This window comes from Ornithodoros turicata, chromosome 1 (genome assembly GCF_037126465.1).
Source record: "Ornithodoros turicata isolate Travis chromosome 1, ASM3712646v1, whole genome shotgun sequence".
In the NCBI taxonomy this organism is placed as follows: Eukaryota; Metazoa; Arthropoda; class Arachnida; order Ixodida; family Argasidae; genus Ornithodoros; species Ornithodoros turicata.
In genome coordinates, this window is record NC_088201.1 from 233,570,896 (window position 1) to 233,587,963 (window position 17,068).

General features: G+C 46.9%; 1 long non-coding RNA gene and 1 other non-coding gene across 2 annotated transcripts; both read right to left on the minus strand.

Annotated features, from left to right (window-relative positions):
• Positions 1-1,614: 1,614 nt before the first annotated feature.
• On the minus strand, positions 1,615-1,687 carry Trnaa-ggc (transfer RNA alanine (anticodon GGC)). Its single transcript has one exon. It is a non-coding gene; the product is annotated as a tRNA-Ala (tRNA).
• Positions 1,688-6,530: 4,843 nt separating this feature from the next.
• Positions 6,531-10,305, minus strand: LOC135377183 (uncharacterized). The gene is made up of 2 exons (XR_010418090.1): positions 10,219-10,305; positions 6,531-6,752 (listed from the first exon to the last, which is right to left on the minus strand). It is a non-coding gene; the product is annotated as an uncharacterized LOC135377183 (long non-coding RNA).
• Between the last annotated feature and the right edge of the window lie 6,763 nt (positions 10,306-17,068).

The following is a 17,068-nucleotide window of genomic DNA, read 5'->3' on the forward strand; positions in this document are numbered from 1 at the left end:
CAAACATCTATGGTCAAAAGAAAAAAAAAACGAGTTCTTCAGACAGTTAGTGCGGAACCCATATTGCTCGTTGTACTTTGCGTGCTTCAGACGTGAACTACCTCGCTGAGAAAAACATACATATACATATTCATTCGCCTGGTTACAGGTTTGGTCATAGCAGATACTCCAATGTCACCAGATACTCCGTCCAGATACACTCTGCGAAAAAAAAAATAGTAAAACGGGGATTAATTGCAGCTTCTACATCCCTACACTGTAAACTTTTTCACACCTTTAAAGGTGTGCGCTATGCACATTCAATCTGGTTGCGTAACATTGCATCTCCAGTATGATATTTTACAAAATTCGGAAAGCATTACTAAAGATCAAGTGTCAGTGCAAATCTTGCTTTCATTATGTCTTGGATATCGTCGGTACGAGCTAATGCATATATGCATCGCTATCGATAATCGAGCACGCGCAAGTGTCTACAATACTGTTGAACAATGTTGAGATGTTGCAAGACTAAATTTTTGGAGGACAGACAACACTCGAGTAAAGAAAATTTGTGCGAAACCGTGCTCCATTATGATGTTACCAAAATTACACCTAAAAAGGCGTGCGCCATGCACGCTATTACACCTTTAAAGGTGTGAAAAGATTTAGAGTGTAGTCTGGAATTACTCCCCATTTTAGTTCCCTAACCCGACATTCAGTCCCGGCATTTACTGCCCAGGACTGCAAATCGTCACTAAACTTCGCGCATGGTTTCCTGAATGCAACACTCTACGTAAATATGCGCCCTTGGTCAATTTGAGCGGCACAAGGCTGTATAACTCAGACAACGTAGCAATATTCCAACCACACAGAGTAAGAAACAGTTAGCGCATCTTTCTCCGCAAATTGTGCCCTATGTATGGCGCAAGATTTTATATCACGCGATATATCACGGTTGACGGTTTGCTTCAAAGTATTTTCATGCATGTACACGAATTATGTACTTGGGACCTTTACAACTGCGCGGGAAATGCAGTTTACACTCTGTGACATTCATTTACTCCCCTGCATTTACTCCCGAAAGGGACTATTTTTTGTGCGAAGGCATTTAGTTCCCAAAAGGACTAAAAGTACTCCTTGTTTCTTAGAGTGTACTCCAGGTATTACGAATATCCGTGGTCTCACATTCTCAAAAGCAAAGTACATAAATGTTCAAAGAACATGTACGTTGCTTATCGCCATCGAAATACACCTAAACAGATGTATCTTCTACTGTCCGCTCATCATCTGTTCAATAACACGGTCCAAACAAGAACATACGGCCGCTATGACATTTCAGCGTTTTCTGCTGCTAGCGGTATACGCCGCCGCCGCCGCCACGCTAAACGGACACGGCGGCGGCGATCTGTCGTCCAGGAGCGGGTTTCGAAATATGCAACCAGCAGGGTTGTTAAAGGGAGACTCCGGGACAATCTGAAACTATTATAATGGCTGTGTAAATATGTCCGATACATTCTTCCAAAATGAGAAATACAGTTGGTTTGGCAATATGGGACTCATTAGTTACCAAAAGAGCTGGGAAGCTCAAAACGAAACCGAAACTGAAGTTGAAAGATGAAAGTCACTGAAAAGGTTAGCCAGCTGTAGGGATCGAACCCACATCTTCTGGATTGCCGGTCCAGAGCTCTACCAATTGAGCTAAGCTAACACGCCTCTCCAGTGACTTTCGGGGTGCGTCATCTGAAGGGACGACAAACCAGCCACTCACTCTCACTCACCCTCCTTTCACTCTTACATTTTTGCTCACTCATACACACATTCATACGACGGAAATCGACGCAAGCGGCACCTGTTGAACAAGAGATAAACTGATGTTCTGAGGCTGGAACAACATAGAAGGGACAGATACAATCCAGAATACAATCCGGCAATCCAGAAGATGTGGGTTCGATCCCTACAGCTGGCTAACCTTTTCAGTGACTTTCATCTTTCATCGTTGATTTCTTAGGCAATTTGAGGCTTTGTTTGTATCTGTCCCTTCTATGTTGTTCCAGCCTCAGAACATCAGTTTATCTCTTGTTCTTGAGGTTCCCTCTACTACCTCCTGTACCATGCGTGACGTCACCGGTAGTCTCGTGTGTGCTACCGGCTGTTTTTTGGGCACGCGCTTTGTAACTTTTTCGTGTCGCGTGGATGACCAGTCGTCTGGTTCTTCGATTTCGTTCTAATTTATTCGCCAGTTGTAAAAGCAAGACCTACAGAAAGCCGTACATGAGGAATACCGGTGAGGTGAAGCACAGTGTTGCTTGACTGCTTTTCCGTGGAGCAGCGCTTGGTCACTCGAAGCAAAATATTCATTTTCTAATCATCTGGGCCACTTGGGGGGTGAGAAATTGTATTCACGGAAATATCATAGGGTACGGATTGATGTCGCACGGTTACCTCAACACGTTTTTGTTGCGGAGTCTCCCTTTAAAAGTGACAGTAAAAGTAGTCTGATTACGTGTACTTAGATACTTTTTGTGTATCTCGAGGAAATATTAGATACATTTTCGAACGCGCACTTCTAACTGTAACTTCATTACTTTTTTCAGTAACTTGTATCTGTCTTTTTGAGTATTTTTTGAGTAAAAAAAACGACGAAACACCGTCGCCGAGCCGGACGTGGCGCGAAAGGCGCGCCGGCAGATCCTCCATGTAGCTGTGGAAAGGGGGGGGGGGGGATATGTTTAATGCGAAGTAAGAAAAAAAAGGGAAAGGTTAGCCACGGTGTGGGCTTGCTATTCCCTAATGTTTTCAAGCAAACAGAAAACAGCTGGGATACAGAACATTATCAAAAAATACAGAAGAAACAGCTCCTTCACTAATCGTTGCGCATAGGACGCATCAGAGAATGCCCAGGAGTTTAGATTCCCGAAGGAATCGTGTCAGCGCAGACGTGACTTCGGCGTGCTGGGTAGGGCCAAGTAACACGGCGAGGGAAAGCTCTCGGTAGCCTAGATGAGCAGGGCGGCGCCGGAGACTCGATCGGTGGTCTTCGTACCGCTGGCAGGCAATGAGAATGTGTGGCACATCGGCTTCTACGTTGCACGTTGGGCAAAGAGGTGATGGGTGCTGATTCATCTTAAATAGGAGGAGAGGAGTTCGGGCCACATTCAGCCGCAGCCGATGAAGCAGCTGTGGAAAGGCTTTACAGCCTTGGAAGGCTTGTGGGCACTTGTGGGCCACTTGTGTGGGCTTGTGGGCAAAAATGTGCAGCACGCATACAGTGCTGTGCTGCAAATTTTTTTTGCTTGTGTGATGTACTGCATTCATTGCATGCGTTTCATATAATTTACCCACCAGAATCTCAGTCTCACAGAGAAGTAGTGGAGGCATCAGATATTCAGTCCATGAATATGATGGCCATGCGAAGCTCAGTGAGATTTTTTTTTTGCAATTAAAATGTTTATTTCTTGCTCAGTGAGCCACTTTTTTTTCCCTACCTCGGTTACACCCAGTTTAGGCGATCCTTTCAACGTTTTGCCTGCAATTACGTACACTCTTAAAAATGAACTTCACCACATAGCACGCTCCTAGCCAACCATCATCCCGAATGACAACGTTCTCGCCCCTGATTTGTTGAAAACGGGAGGTGGAGCCTATTCTGTGCCGTGCATAATGGGCACAAAATAGGCTCCGCCTCCCGTTTTCAGCAAATCTAGGGCGAGAACGTTGTCATTCGGGATGATGGTTGGCTAGGAGCGTGCTATGTGGTGAAGTTCATTTTTAAGAGTGTACGATTACCCAAGATGGGATGTTCCTGCGGCTCCAGAGTGACACCTATTATGAGCCGAAGGCGAAGGATATGGTCTGGGTACAGAATATTCAAAGAGTAACTCCTCCCTTACTCGGTTACTTTTCCAAGGCATTTGTAACTGTATCTCAGTATTTTTTTTTCTAGTCAGTAACTCTAACTGTACCTTAATTACTTTTGAAGCTGAGTACAGTGAACCCTCGTTAATATGACCACCGCCGCTTCCGAAGATTTTGGTCATAAAGCAAATTGTCATACTAACGAGAAACTCGCAATCTGCTGACCTCAGAGACCGCTTCGTTCCGGCCATTCTTAGGTGCGCAGTGTGACCTGGTCTCGTGGTTACTGCTGTTTTAAGCACTACAGTGTTTTGGCAGTCCGAAAAGCGCTATGAGTAATTCCGAGGTCAACAATATCAGGAGTCACCCCAAACCTTGGCGCCCCACCCGTGTCAACCTCTGCCTGGGACTACTCTGCGGGTCATATGACGTGGTCATAATAACGAAAATATAATACCTGTGTTTGACCCTACTTGTGACAAAAATCTCAGTCATAGTCGGGTAAGCGGATTGTCATACTAACGAGATGGATTTACATGGCGGCGGAACGGTTCCCAAGAAAAACGGTCATAAAGCCAGTATGTCATATTATCGGGTGTCATATTAACGAGGGTTCACTGTATCTGTAACTGTAACTTAGTTACTTTTGAAAAGTAACTTTAACAACCCTGGCAACCAGGATATCTGCCGTTGGAAGCAGACGTGCCACAGCTGGATCACTGTGGAACCATCTGTAGAATGGGATAGACTAGTACGAGGAGGATTGGAGCGTCACACGACAACAGCGTGGAGAGCCAATGACACGCAGCGTAATTCCAAACCATTTCCAGAAACAACTGACGAATACCACCGACCGTAAAGTAAAATAATAACCCTGTCACACGGGCATTTCGATCCTTCTCGAATCCGATCTCCATCGAACTTCCCGAGCACGCTCGAGTTTTGACGCTGCTACACGGCCACTTTCAATGCTCATTGAATGGTTGACCTGTGCAAATGAATAAACGGAACTCATTAATTTCGCGTTTCCTATATAACAGCGATATTAGTGGTAATTTATCGTATATCGATGTAAGCATCACTTGTAGCTCCGCGCGCATGTCCGTCTTAAGTTATGACAGTCCACCGGGGTCGAGGATGCAAATGGCGGCCGTCGAGCTGTCTTGAAATTCTCAATCCTGTTATGGGAACTGTCTTTAGTCAAGCAGGATCAAAGTTCGATCCTGCTTGGAAGCGGCCGTGTAGCACCATCCGATCTGCATTGCGTTCAAGCAGGTTCGGTCGAGCAGGATCGAAAATGCCCGTGTGACAGGGGTATAAGGTTGTAAAATGTTACAATGCAGTTTTCCGCCATTCTTAGACTTTCAGATGCACTACCCACTGTGAACCTCGATTTATGAATTTGTTGTATGAACGATTTTCCGTGGAACGCGATTCATAGATCGAGAGTTGACTGTATCTAGGGTGGGCATGGCTACTTAGCCACGCAATACTAACAACACAAGAGCAATGGCAAAAAAAAAAGAAGAAGAAGAAGATAAAAAATCCTAAATTGAACGTACACTTATGGTTCTTCGTTGTCGGGTTTTATAATTTTTCAAATTCAGGAGGCAAAAATCGGGTACCATATACACACGAGAATTCGGGAAGAAATCGGGCGCTATGATCTCTGTCTGTCATGTTACCGGGTAGTTTTCGGATGAAACGAAAGACATACGAAACAAGCCACTGCTGTGACACAGGGACGAGAAACAGTCATCTTTATATTTCCGCTCGGAACCGGGATAATGAAACGACCGCGGTATTGAAACACTTGCTCGAGCTCTACAAAAGCTTGCCTTTGACTCCTGGAGGTGGGGATTATATACGGAGGACAAATAGATTGCCACAAAGAGCTCTCTTTGATGATATTATGAATGATTCACCTTTCCAACGGTTTACCGAGAAGGAGAAGTTGAAGTACCGCGAGGATTTCGGCTAGATATCGGGTTTTATGCTTGGTTCACACTGTTGCATTTTCATGCGTTACGTATGCGGCGCGACACGGTTGTCATGACAACGAAGCACGACACTCCGAAAAGCACACGCACCGCAAGAGTTGAGCTCGACCGAAGTCCATGCGGTACGGGCTACCTGCGGAGATGCAGCTGACCAATGAGCGAACGCGCTCCACGCAAGCGCATCACTGCTGTGCTGTCGCGTGCTTTTCCAACATGGCTGCCTCCGGTGAAAGCACGTTAGCAAAAGAAGAAGCTCTAATTTCAGAGATCGAGAAATACCCGTGGCTCTACGACCCACGCCGAGCCGAGTACAGAGATTCATTCGGAGATTCAAAGTTTCGCCGACCACATCACGTTGCCCGTTCATGGCTGCCTGTGGAATGGAGACGTGGTGGAGTGGAGACGTGATTGGTCAACCACAGGCGTTTGACGTATCAAGAAAGCATATGTCTGAACAGCGTGTCGTACGACAGCCGCCTCCGCACTGGATCCGCACCGTAACCGCAACGGAGAGAAGTTGTAGTGTGAACCACGCATTACTCGAATTCTTGAAAATTTGTTCGGGGGGGAGGGGGGAAATACCGTGAAATATTGGTCTTTAACCCCAAAACGAAGAACCCTACGTACACTGCGTGACGTCCGTCTTAAGTATGGTGTACGGTAATTGCCAAGCCATGGGACAGCGACACCAACGAATACGTTCTGCATGCGAGAAGTTTTGTCCAACGTATCTCGTGCAATGCATTTTTATTTCACGGTGAAAGTGTAAGAACCACTCGTATCGGTGACCCCTTGAAGAGCGCCATCCACGGTGCCGTCAGCACTTGCGGGGTACGACAACGGGACCATATGGCTCGTAGCAGGTCTTCCTACGGAGCCGACCAATGCCAGGAGCCCCCAGCGACGAAGGAGCGAAAGCTGTGGGAAAAAAACAAAGTGGACGAAAAGTATTCAAAATACGTTGCGCATACATGCGTTCATCTTCTTTTCTAATTTCGATAGTCTTGTTCAACATTGAAAAAAAGGAGCAGAAATCTAGTTCCTTCAGCTGTCAAAATATTGCGCCGCAGATAGCATGACTGGACACAGAGAGGTCACGTTCCTCCCTACGCCAGGTGATGGAATCCATCGTCCTCCCTCTGCTTCCGCATTGGTTGTTAACACTGCCCGCATGACACAGCGCTGCGGCAGAAAACGCGTTTTGGCGGCTGATGGTGGCGCTGCTGTAGTCTTCTGGCGCGCTATTGGGTCTGGTTATCTCCAACGGTGTACGTAGTTCACGGACTAGTTGAACGCGACTATAGTCATTGTTATACTGAATCCTTATCCGACCACCGGAACTGTGAACGTCCACAGTGTGTGTGACATAGGTACACCTCACAGGGTGTGAACTGTTGACGTCACCACGAGTGCCGAGCGGGTGGATCTTCCACAGTGGCCCCTTCGCACAGGAGCTGAGACCCCTGTTTCACCTGGACCTGGACCCTGGACCCTGAACCTTTCACCTGAAACCTGGACATTCCTAAAGGGATCCTCGGTGCAGATCAGGACATTCAGTCAAACCCAGGGGGTGTCGGACTTGGTCGCGGAAGGGTTACCATAAGGGAGGCACCATCCGTTGGTCGTGGAAGGCGTTACTTTCCGTTGGTTGCTTCATTCCGCTAAACTTGACTTCCGTTTTCCTAAGTTATCGTAAATTCGGCATATTATCTGCGCTTCTCACATAAATTTGCTCAACGAATAAATAAAAAGAAACATTATAAATAAAAATATATAAATAAATAGATAGTAGGCAATGAATATTTTCCACTACATCTCTTGCTCGTGTCCTGTCGTTCGTACGTGACTTTACCATTACAGGAACTCAACAGACCGAAACAAAATGGCGGACTGTTAACAATTCCCCGTCACATTCGGATTCGGGAAAAAAAAATCTTCCCGGGAAAAGGACCGCAAAGCATACAGATTGCTGTGTCCCTGCAAAATGCATGCATGTTCCTTACGACTAATTCCTTACTTATGTTGCTAGTGGGGCTGCTCCATATCGTGGCTTCAGCACTTCATACGCCGTAGACATGTTCATCCTTGCCGCTGGAAAGCGAAAGGTTCCCGTCCCGGCGCCGAGGACGATCTCACAGATAACATATCACTAATGACGCTTAAAGGGACTATGAAATTTCCTGAACCCCCATACTTTTATTCGATGGAAACTGTTCTTCCCGCAGAGAAACTAATATGCCACAAATTTTTGCGGACGAAATCGCTCCACTCTGCGAGGAGCGCGCGCTGGAAATGTCTCTTCCGCGTTCCTCCTCTCCCGCGCATATTTCCCTGCCGATGGTGTAACTGTACGGACCGCACTTCGGTTCCCCGTTACGTCACCGGTGTTGCACAATGGCAAGTAATGCCGCGAGCTCGCGCTGTGGCTGCCGCCACTGCCGAAACCTGCCGATCGCGCGAAAGCTGCTGTCATGAAGATTTCCGCTCCCGATGAACGCATACGCGGGATCCTACGGCGCATGCTCCTGGCGGGATTCCTCGGCTCGGCAACACGTCACGATGACGTGTTGCTGAGCCGGCCGTGGTCGCGTCAAGTTACCCGTTGTGTCTCCGCTCGGCAGCTCGCCACGGCGTGGCGCCAGCTGTCCTCCCTTCGCCGCTCCGTTTAAATTCGCTCCCGAGAAATCCGCTCGCGCGACGAAAGTAAAATTTCGGTTCTAGACCCAGAAAAATGTCTTCTTTCGAACGAAACGAAGAAAAAAATCATTTCATAGTCCCTTTAAGCTGTGAAAGCGATACCGCTGCTCAACTCAGTACGCTCCCGAAAGAGCCGTACTTGCCGAACACAATAGGTCTGTTCGATTAGACTTGCACTCCCTGAACCAGTTCCGGGCGCTGCAGAGCCAGTTCTGAACTAGCGCAACACTAGGCCAGCTCCACTTCAACGGTGCAACACTAGTTTGACTGCGAAACGAATATCGAAGTCCAGCGCTAGTGCGGACCTTCTGCTCTCCGCGAGTCTTAACACCGCTACGGATTGTAAGAACGCGTGTGACATCTCAATCACATGTGCATTGCTGCTTTTTAATTTCGAACACAATGAGCTGTTCAACTATGGTGCAAACAGACATGGAACTTGTGGATTCTGACAGCGAGGACGAAGAATTCGACGACCTCGTAACCGTGATAGCGTTGAATCTTCCGCGAACTGACAGGAACCATGTACCAATGTACACCGAAACTGTGGTGAATCGTTATTTCGACTTCGAATTCAAACCTCTCTCCCAGCATCTACATTAACTATTATTTACCTTGTGTCGTCTGCTGACATATTGCCGCCATCACTCTGCACTACCGTTGAACTGACCCCTGCGGGAAAGCAGAGTTTCCTTACACTAGGGCTACACCTGGCGTGCACTGGTTTGAAACGAACGAGACGGTGCAGAGGGCGCTCGGCTGTACTGGCGAAACAGGTCCCCCAAACTCACCTCGGAAAAGCGTGCAACGAAGAAGGCCGCCACTAGATACCCCACTGTTGCCGTTCCGGATCACTTCAGCGCGCTAAGTTTAGCGGCAAAATGTTTTTGTTGTTTCTGCGAATGAATCTAGTCTTTATATGTCCAAATAATACGCGTATAACAACTTTCTCTGTCGTATTTCACTTTTTGGTCCCGTTTTTAAACGTGTTGAGCGATCGGAAGGATCTAGTGCACGGCTGCGTGCATCACATAGCGTACCTGTCGTACCAGGCGCCGCAGGCGCTGCAGTCGTCCATTTCTCCTTCGGTGACTTGGCCTGGCTTGGATTGTGCTTCAACTGGATCTTTAGCGCGCTACAATCCAGGCAAGCCAACGTCTGGTAACAATGGGGTATCTAAGGGCGGCCTCCGGCATTGCACGCATCGGGATAGGAACAAATACATGGGAAAATGGCGACCTTGGGGGACCTGTGGCGAAACGAACGGGAGAGTGCAGCACCACCGGAACTGGTTCAGGCAGTGCAGGCCTAATGGAACGAACCTAATGGGCAGGGCTTGCTTCGCTACGTTCGCTAGCCATCGTTGCCGCCGTCCGTACCGCCATCGACCCGATCCTCTGTTCTGTTTCTGGCACGTGACTTCTCAGTGTTGCTCGCAAACGGTGCAGCTCGGGTTGCGCTTTCCGCTTTCCCCCTCCTCCCCCGCTACACGCTTGGACATAGAAACCTCCTCCCTCCTCCCCCACGTGATGATGTGGTTGCGCCCCTGTCCTTCCAGTTCCCGTGGAAGTGAGAATTTAGACACGCATTTTCATATCTAGCATCGCGACCGAGCAGTTCAGCACCCGTTGCACTTTTGTGAACCCAAAGCACTTCCACACTCTTTGCTGTGTCTCTAGGGCCTTACCTTGGGCAGCAGCCCTGATTGAACGCTGTAAGGCACCATGATGCAGCGCTTCTACCTCGGAAACGGCGCCTGCGGAAAGGGTCGCTATACAGTGCAGCTTATCATGCACGAAGGGCGACACGAATACCCACCCCAATCGACCAGGACGAACAGAATCACGATGGCCGTCTTCATGATGACAACAACAACTTTATTTTCGGTCTTGGAGAGTGGGGAGTTTCATCGCAACAGGCGATACTCTACCCCAGTGCTTGGTGGAATGGGGGGAATAAAATAACGAGCCCCTTTACAATAACGATCGAAGTCCGATGGTGTCCAGAAATGTCAGAAGAGCTCTGAGCGCAGAGCGTTGCTGGGCTGGATTGGGCCAGGGACCAAGCAATTTCGGTAGGGAGAGAGGGCGAGAGTCCAGCTGACGAAGAGACTCGGAGAGTGTGGTTCGGGAAGGTTCGTAGTGAGGGCAATGAAGAAGAATGTGCTCCAGATCCTCAAGAGCACCACAGTGGCAGCAGGTGGGAGAATCAATTTGTCTCAAGCGGTAACGCCACTGAGCTGTAAAGGCCACATCGAGGCGCATGCGGTGGATTAATGCAGCATCCTGACGAGATGTGTATCGTGGCATGCGGAAAGCGAGCGTGGGATCAACTCTGTTCAACATAGAGGGGGGAAGAATGTCGGTTGTCCGTTGGCGGGAAGCCAGGGGTGTCACTAGACGTCGCAGAATTGAACGGCGGTCTCCTCTGAGCAGAACAATGCGGGTCCGGTTCCGAGACGAGAGTGCTGCTTCTGCGGCGCTGTCGGCCTGCTCGTTCCCCACGACACCACAATGGGCTGGAACCCACTGGAGAACTAGCCTGTGGCCTGCGGCGTAGATAGTGTGGTAAGCCATTAACACGTCTGTGACTAGGGGTGCGGATGGGCCTCGGATGACTGTCTTCAGAGCGTGCTGTGAAAGGTGGAAAGTGGTGATATAACAACCCTTCCTGATCTCTGTGTTTCCGATTATCTAAGTTTCTGGGGCGGCGAACAACACTTTCTTGTGGTTCTTCATCGTTTTTTTTTCAAGGATTTTTTTTGCTTCCTTGTTAGCGCCGCGAAGCAACTGTGGCTATGAGCAGCGTACATACGTGGACACATGGAGAGAGGACAGCGGAAAGGAGTGGGGGGAACAGGAGGGTTAGTATGCGTCCTGGGCAGAGTTCACGGGGAATCCTTGAGATTGAGGAGATAATAGGGGCAGAGGCAGTAGACAGGAAGGAGAATTCCTATGTCCCTACGACGATCCTCAACCTTAAGGAACTGATACCGCCCACGTCCATACACCAGCCTGCCTGCATCTTAATGATCGACTCATCACTGTCTTGAGTGTAACGAGCTTCTTGGGAAAGTTTCTTAGTTCAGCAAGCTGTTCGTTATTAATATGTTGTTATTGTAAGTACAATTGTCTAAATGTGTATGGTCGTTCCATGTTTATCCCGTGCTCGACATTCCCTGATAATCGGCCCGGATAATAGGGACCGTGCGACACCTAAAAGGGGGGCGCTGCTCCATCGTGATACCACGCCGCCCGTTCTATGCATTTTCAGGTGGAACCGTACACTGTAAACCGGAAAACACCCTTATGGGTGTAAATGGCTTGTCCTATAACTGATACCTCTTTTTACACCGTACATGGTCTGGAACACCCTTTTTAGAGGGTGTATTCCGTGTAAATCACCCCTGGAAAGGGTGCTTTTCTTTGAAAATGCCCTCTTTTGCACCCTTTAAACACCTTTACACCCTTTAGGGTGTAAGATCGCTAAACACCCTCCTAAAAAGGTGTATAAAGGGTGCAAAAGACGGCATTTTCAAGGAAAAGCACCCTTTCAAAGGGTGTTTTACACGGGATACACCCTCTAGAAAGGGTATTCCAGACCATACGGTGTGAAAAGAGGAGTCAATTATAGGACAAGCGATTTACACCCATAAGGGTGTTTTTCAGTTTACAGTGTAGCTTGCGTGGCGACCGCCGTAATTAGAAGGGCAAACTTACCAAGTGCAAATAATGTGGAGCCTTTCTGAGGCGCGAACGATGAGAATGGAGACAAATTGCACAGAAGCAACCACCACCGTACTTATAATGTATCTAACAGTGCGGGAGGAGAACAGCCACTCGCGTCTGTTTGGTCAAAACATCTGTAAGTGATACGTCGAGAGGATGGTTATTTGACGCCTCACAAAATCCTGGCTTGCTAGCGAAGGCTATGTACGTGTATTTCTCTGACTCCAGCCATTTGTAATACCATGTTTTTGACTGAGTCTTGTGTTCCTGTTGTCCTCTTTGCACACACATAGCTTCGTCACTGAAATCTACATCGTGCGTCCGTTTTATCCGTACAAATAAACACGTCAGGTCACAACTTGTTGTCTGAACTTCTACTGCAGTTTTTCCAGTATCTTCAGTTACAATAACGTTAAAGAGACACTGAAAGAAGACATTATATGAGTTTCTACCTCAGCTACCGCTGTGAAATGGTCAGTGCGTAAGTACTGAACCTTTTGGACAACGCAGAACTCCTTTGTCACTGTGAGACTCGTCAATCAGATTACCGGGAGCAATATCGGCTCCGGGCATTGGCGATGAAACACCTCAATCACTAATCTCGAAATATGTTGCCGTTTGGTTGGCGAATTTGACGGCAATACAGTATCCAGCGGTGTTGCACCGTCACAAAAGTGGCAACTGTAAATCATTGATCGTTGTGCAGGTCCCCATTCAGTTTCATTGAAACTAGAACAAAAGAAATAAGATATATTCGCTCATGTTGTGCACACCTCGTCCAATGGCCGAACGCGCTTCACAAAGGATATTCGCTGCGACTCTAATGTCCTCGGTGGTATTGGAAGCATAGAAATCACGAGAAATGAAACATCTGGTCCCTAATGAAGAGTTCTTTTAGTTGCTGGCACAGTTAGCGATGCAACAGTTCCGGTGTGACAAAAGAAAGACGCCCGTACATCATATGTAAACAAAGCTGGCTACCCGGCGGCTATCACGCATGGAGGTAAGAAACTAAGGAGATGCCCTAAGCGCCTCTCCCAATGCAAGCGAGCGTGCTGTCACCCGCGCATGGAATTGTGGTTAGTTGCCCACACACGTGACCCATAAACGTCACGGCAAGACGTCATAAAACATGGCGTTCTCCATGTCCGCAGCGTATCTTACCTGAATACAGAGACGAGCTGCGGCCGAATAACTTGTTTCCGCTTTCATAACATCTTTGGAGTTAGAAGTTATGACACCCGTTGAAACACAAGATAGATCATCTGGGTGTGGAAGCAATAGATCACTAAATCGCTAGAAGACGTACGTCATCGTGACATTGCCTGACTTCCCTTCTGTTTTGCTCAACTTTTCCTGTGATTTATCACGCGGCAAATGTTGAAACAACCCATAACCTTCAAAGTATTGTGCGAATGAACTCTTTGAAGGTAAGACGTTTGCTGAAGATGAGGTTTGCTAAACTTCCAAGCCTCCGCGCAGACCGCCATAACGCCGAAACATGTGGGGATCACGTGAGCGGGCAACTAGATGGGCGTGGTATTGCCTGGAGCGACCGCTAGAGGGGTCCCACGGCCCTCCGATCTTATAGCCCTCTCCTTAGTTTCTTACCTCCATGCTATCACGCAAGGTACTTTCTCCGGAGGCCGCATCGAGGCGCCACCACTTTGTTACACAGTCCCTACACCGGGACATCCAGATAAGCCCTGCAGGAAATTAGTGATCCGTTATCAAGAACTCCGTCTATTTCAGACAACGTAAGAACCTAATAGACTAGTTTATGTTCTCTGAAATGGACGCAGTTCTTACGTCATCTTTAAAAATGCCTCGGTTCTGCATTAAAATCTGTAGGTTCCTTGCGTCGACGCGCGTCCCCATATGTTCGCGTGGAGCGCTGCCGTCATCACCGGGTGCGGTATTTCTATCGCATTCTGACCCCTAGTCTATTTAATTTATCAACATGATTTCTCTGATTCTAATAAAACAGGTAATGAGGTAACATGGTGGAAAGTTTCACGTTTGTACATAGAAATATTTCGCTGCCTTCGCCGGCGCGTTTCTCCAAATTTTCGTCATCTTGGCCGACTTTAGAGTCCTATATATCCCAAACTATTTTACTTATCAAAATGCACTCTGGGATTCTTATGCTGCAAGTTTAGAAGTGTCATCTTGAAAAAAATGTGTCAGTTCTGCATTAAAATCTGTAGGTTCCTTGCGTCGGAGCGCTTCCCCAAATTTTCGCGTGGAGCGCTGCCGTCATCACCGGGTGCGGTATTTCTATCGCATTGTGACCCCTAATCTGTTTATTTTTTCAAAATGATTTCTCTGATTCTAATAAAACAGCTAATGAGGTAACATGGTGGAAAGTTTCACGTTTGTACATAGAAATATTTCGCTGCATGCGCCTGCGCGTTTGGCCAAATTTTCGTCATCTTGGCCAAATTTGGAGTCTTATATATCCAAAACTATTTCACTTATCAAAATGCACTCTGGGATTCTTATGCTGCAGGTTTAGAAGTGTCATCTTGAAAAAAATGTCTTTGTTCTGCATTAAAATCTGTAGGTTCCCTGCGTCGGCGCGCTTCCTCAAATTTTCACGTGGAGCGCTGCCGTCATCACCGGGTGCGGTATTTCTATTGTGTTCTGACCCGTAAGCTATTTAATTTATCAAAATTATTTCTCTGATTCTAATAAAACAGGTAATGAGGTAACATGGTGGAAAGGTTCATATGTTTGTACATAGAAATATTTCGCTGCCTGCGCCGGCGCGTTTCTCCAAATTTTCGTCATCTTGACCGACTTTAGAGTCTTATATATCCCAAACTATTTTACTTATCAAAATGAACTCTGGGATTCTTATGCTGCAGGTTTAGAAGTGCCATCTTGAAGAAATTTCTCGGTTCTGCATTAACATCTGTAGGTTCCATGCGTCGGCGCGCTTCCCCAATTTTCGGGTGGAGCGCGGCCGTCATCACCGGGTGCGATGTTTCTATCGTGTTCTGACCCGTAAGCTATTTAATTTATCAAAATGATTTCTCTGATTCTAATAAAACAGGTAATGAGGTAACATGGTGGAAAGTTTCACGTTTGTACATTGAAATATTTCGCTGCCTGCGCCGGCGCATTTCTCCAAATTTTCGTCATCTTGGCCGAATTTAGAGTCATATATATCCAAAACTACTTCACTTATCAAAATGCACTCTGGGGTTCTTATGCTGCAGGTTTAGAAGTGTCATCTTGAAAAAATGTCTCGGTTCTGCTTTAAAATCTGTAGGTTCCCTGCGTCGGCGCGCTTCCCCAAATTTCCGCGTGGAGCGCTGCCGTCATCACCGGGTGCGGTATTTCTATCGTGTTCTGACCAGTAAGCTATTTAATTCATCAAAATGATTTCTCTGATTCTAATAAAACAGGTAATGAGGTAACATGGCGGAAAGTTTCACGTTTATACATAGAAATATTTCGCTGCCTGCGGCGGCGCGTTTGGCCAAATTTTCGTCATCTTGACCGACTTTAGAGTCCTATATATCCCAAACTATTTCACTTAACAAAATGCACTCTGGGGATTCTTATGCTGCAGGTTTAGAAGTGGCATCTTGAAAAAATGTCTCGGTTCTGCATTAAAATCTGTAGGTTCCATGCGTCGGCGCGCTTCCCCAAATTTTCGCGTGGAGCGCGGCCGTCATCACCGGGTGCGGTATTTCTATCGCATTCTGACCCCTAATCTATTTATTTTTTCGAAATGATTTCTCTGATTCTAATAAAACAGGTAATGAGGTAACCTGGTGGAAAGTTTCACGTTTGTACATAGAAATATTTCGCTGCCTGCGCCGGCGCGTTTCTCCAAATTTTCGTCATCTTGGCCGACTTTAGAGTCTTATATATCCCAAACTATTTCACTTAGCAAAATGCACTCTGGGATTCTTATGCTGCAGGTTTAGAAGTGTCATCTTGAAAAAAAAATGTCTCGGTTCTGCATTAAAATCTGTAGGTTCCTTGCGTCGGCGCGCTTCCTCAAATTTTCGGGTGGAGCGCGGCCGTCATCACCGGGAGCGATATTTCTATCGTGTTCTGACCCCTAATCTATTTATTTTTTCAAAATGATTTCTCTGATTCTAATAAAACAGCTAATGAGGTAACATGGTGGAAAGTTTCACGTTTGTACATAGAAATATTTCGCTGCATGCGCCTGCGCGTTTGGCTAAATTTTCGTCATCTTGGCCAAATTTGGAGTCCTATATATCCCAAACTATTTCACTTAGCAAAATGCACTCTGGGGTTCGTATGCTGCAGGTTTAGAGGGGTCATCTTGAAAAAAATGTCTTGGTTCTGCATTAAAATCTGTAGGTTTCCTGCGTCGGGGCGCTTCCCCAAATTTTCGGGTGGAGCGCTGCCCTCATCACCGGGTGCGGTATTTCTATCGTGTTCTGACCCGTAAGTTATTTAATTTATCTAAATGATTTCTCTGCTTCTAATAAAACAGGTAATGAGGTAACATGGTGGAAAGTTTCACGTTTGTACATAGAAATATTTCGCTGCCTGCGCCGGCGCGTTTGTTCAAATTTTCGTTATGTTGGCCAAATTTGGAGTCCTATATCTGCACTATAAATGCACTCAGGGGATCCTTATGCTCCAGGTTTAGAAGTGTCATCTAGTCGTCTAAAGTCTTTTCATTTCTCGTCGTCTCGCTATTTCTTCTCTAAAGTCGTCTTGACAAAATGTCTCGGTTCTGCATTAAAATCTGTAGGTTCCTCGCGTCGGCGCGCTTACTCAAATTTTCGCGTGGAGCAGGGTACACACTAAAAAAAAAAT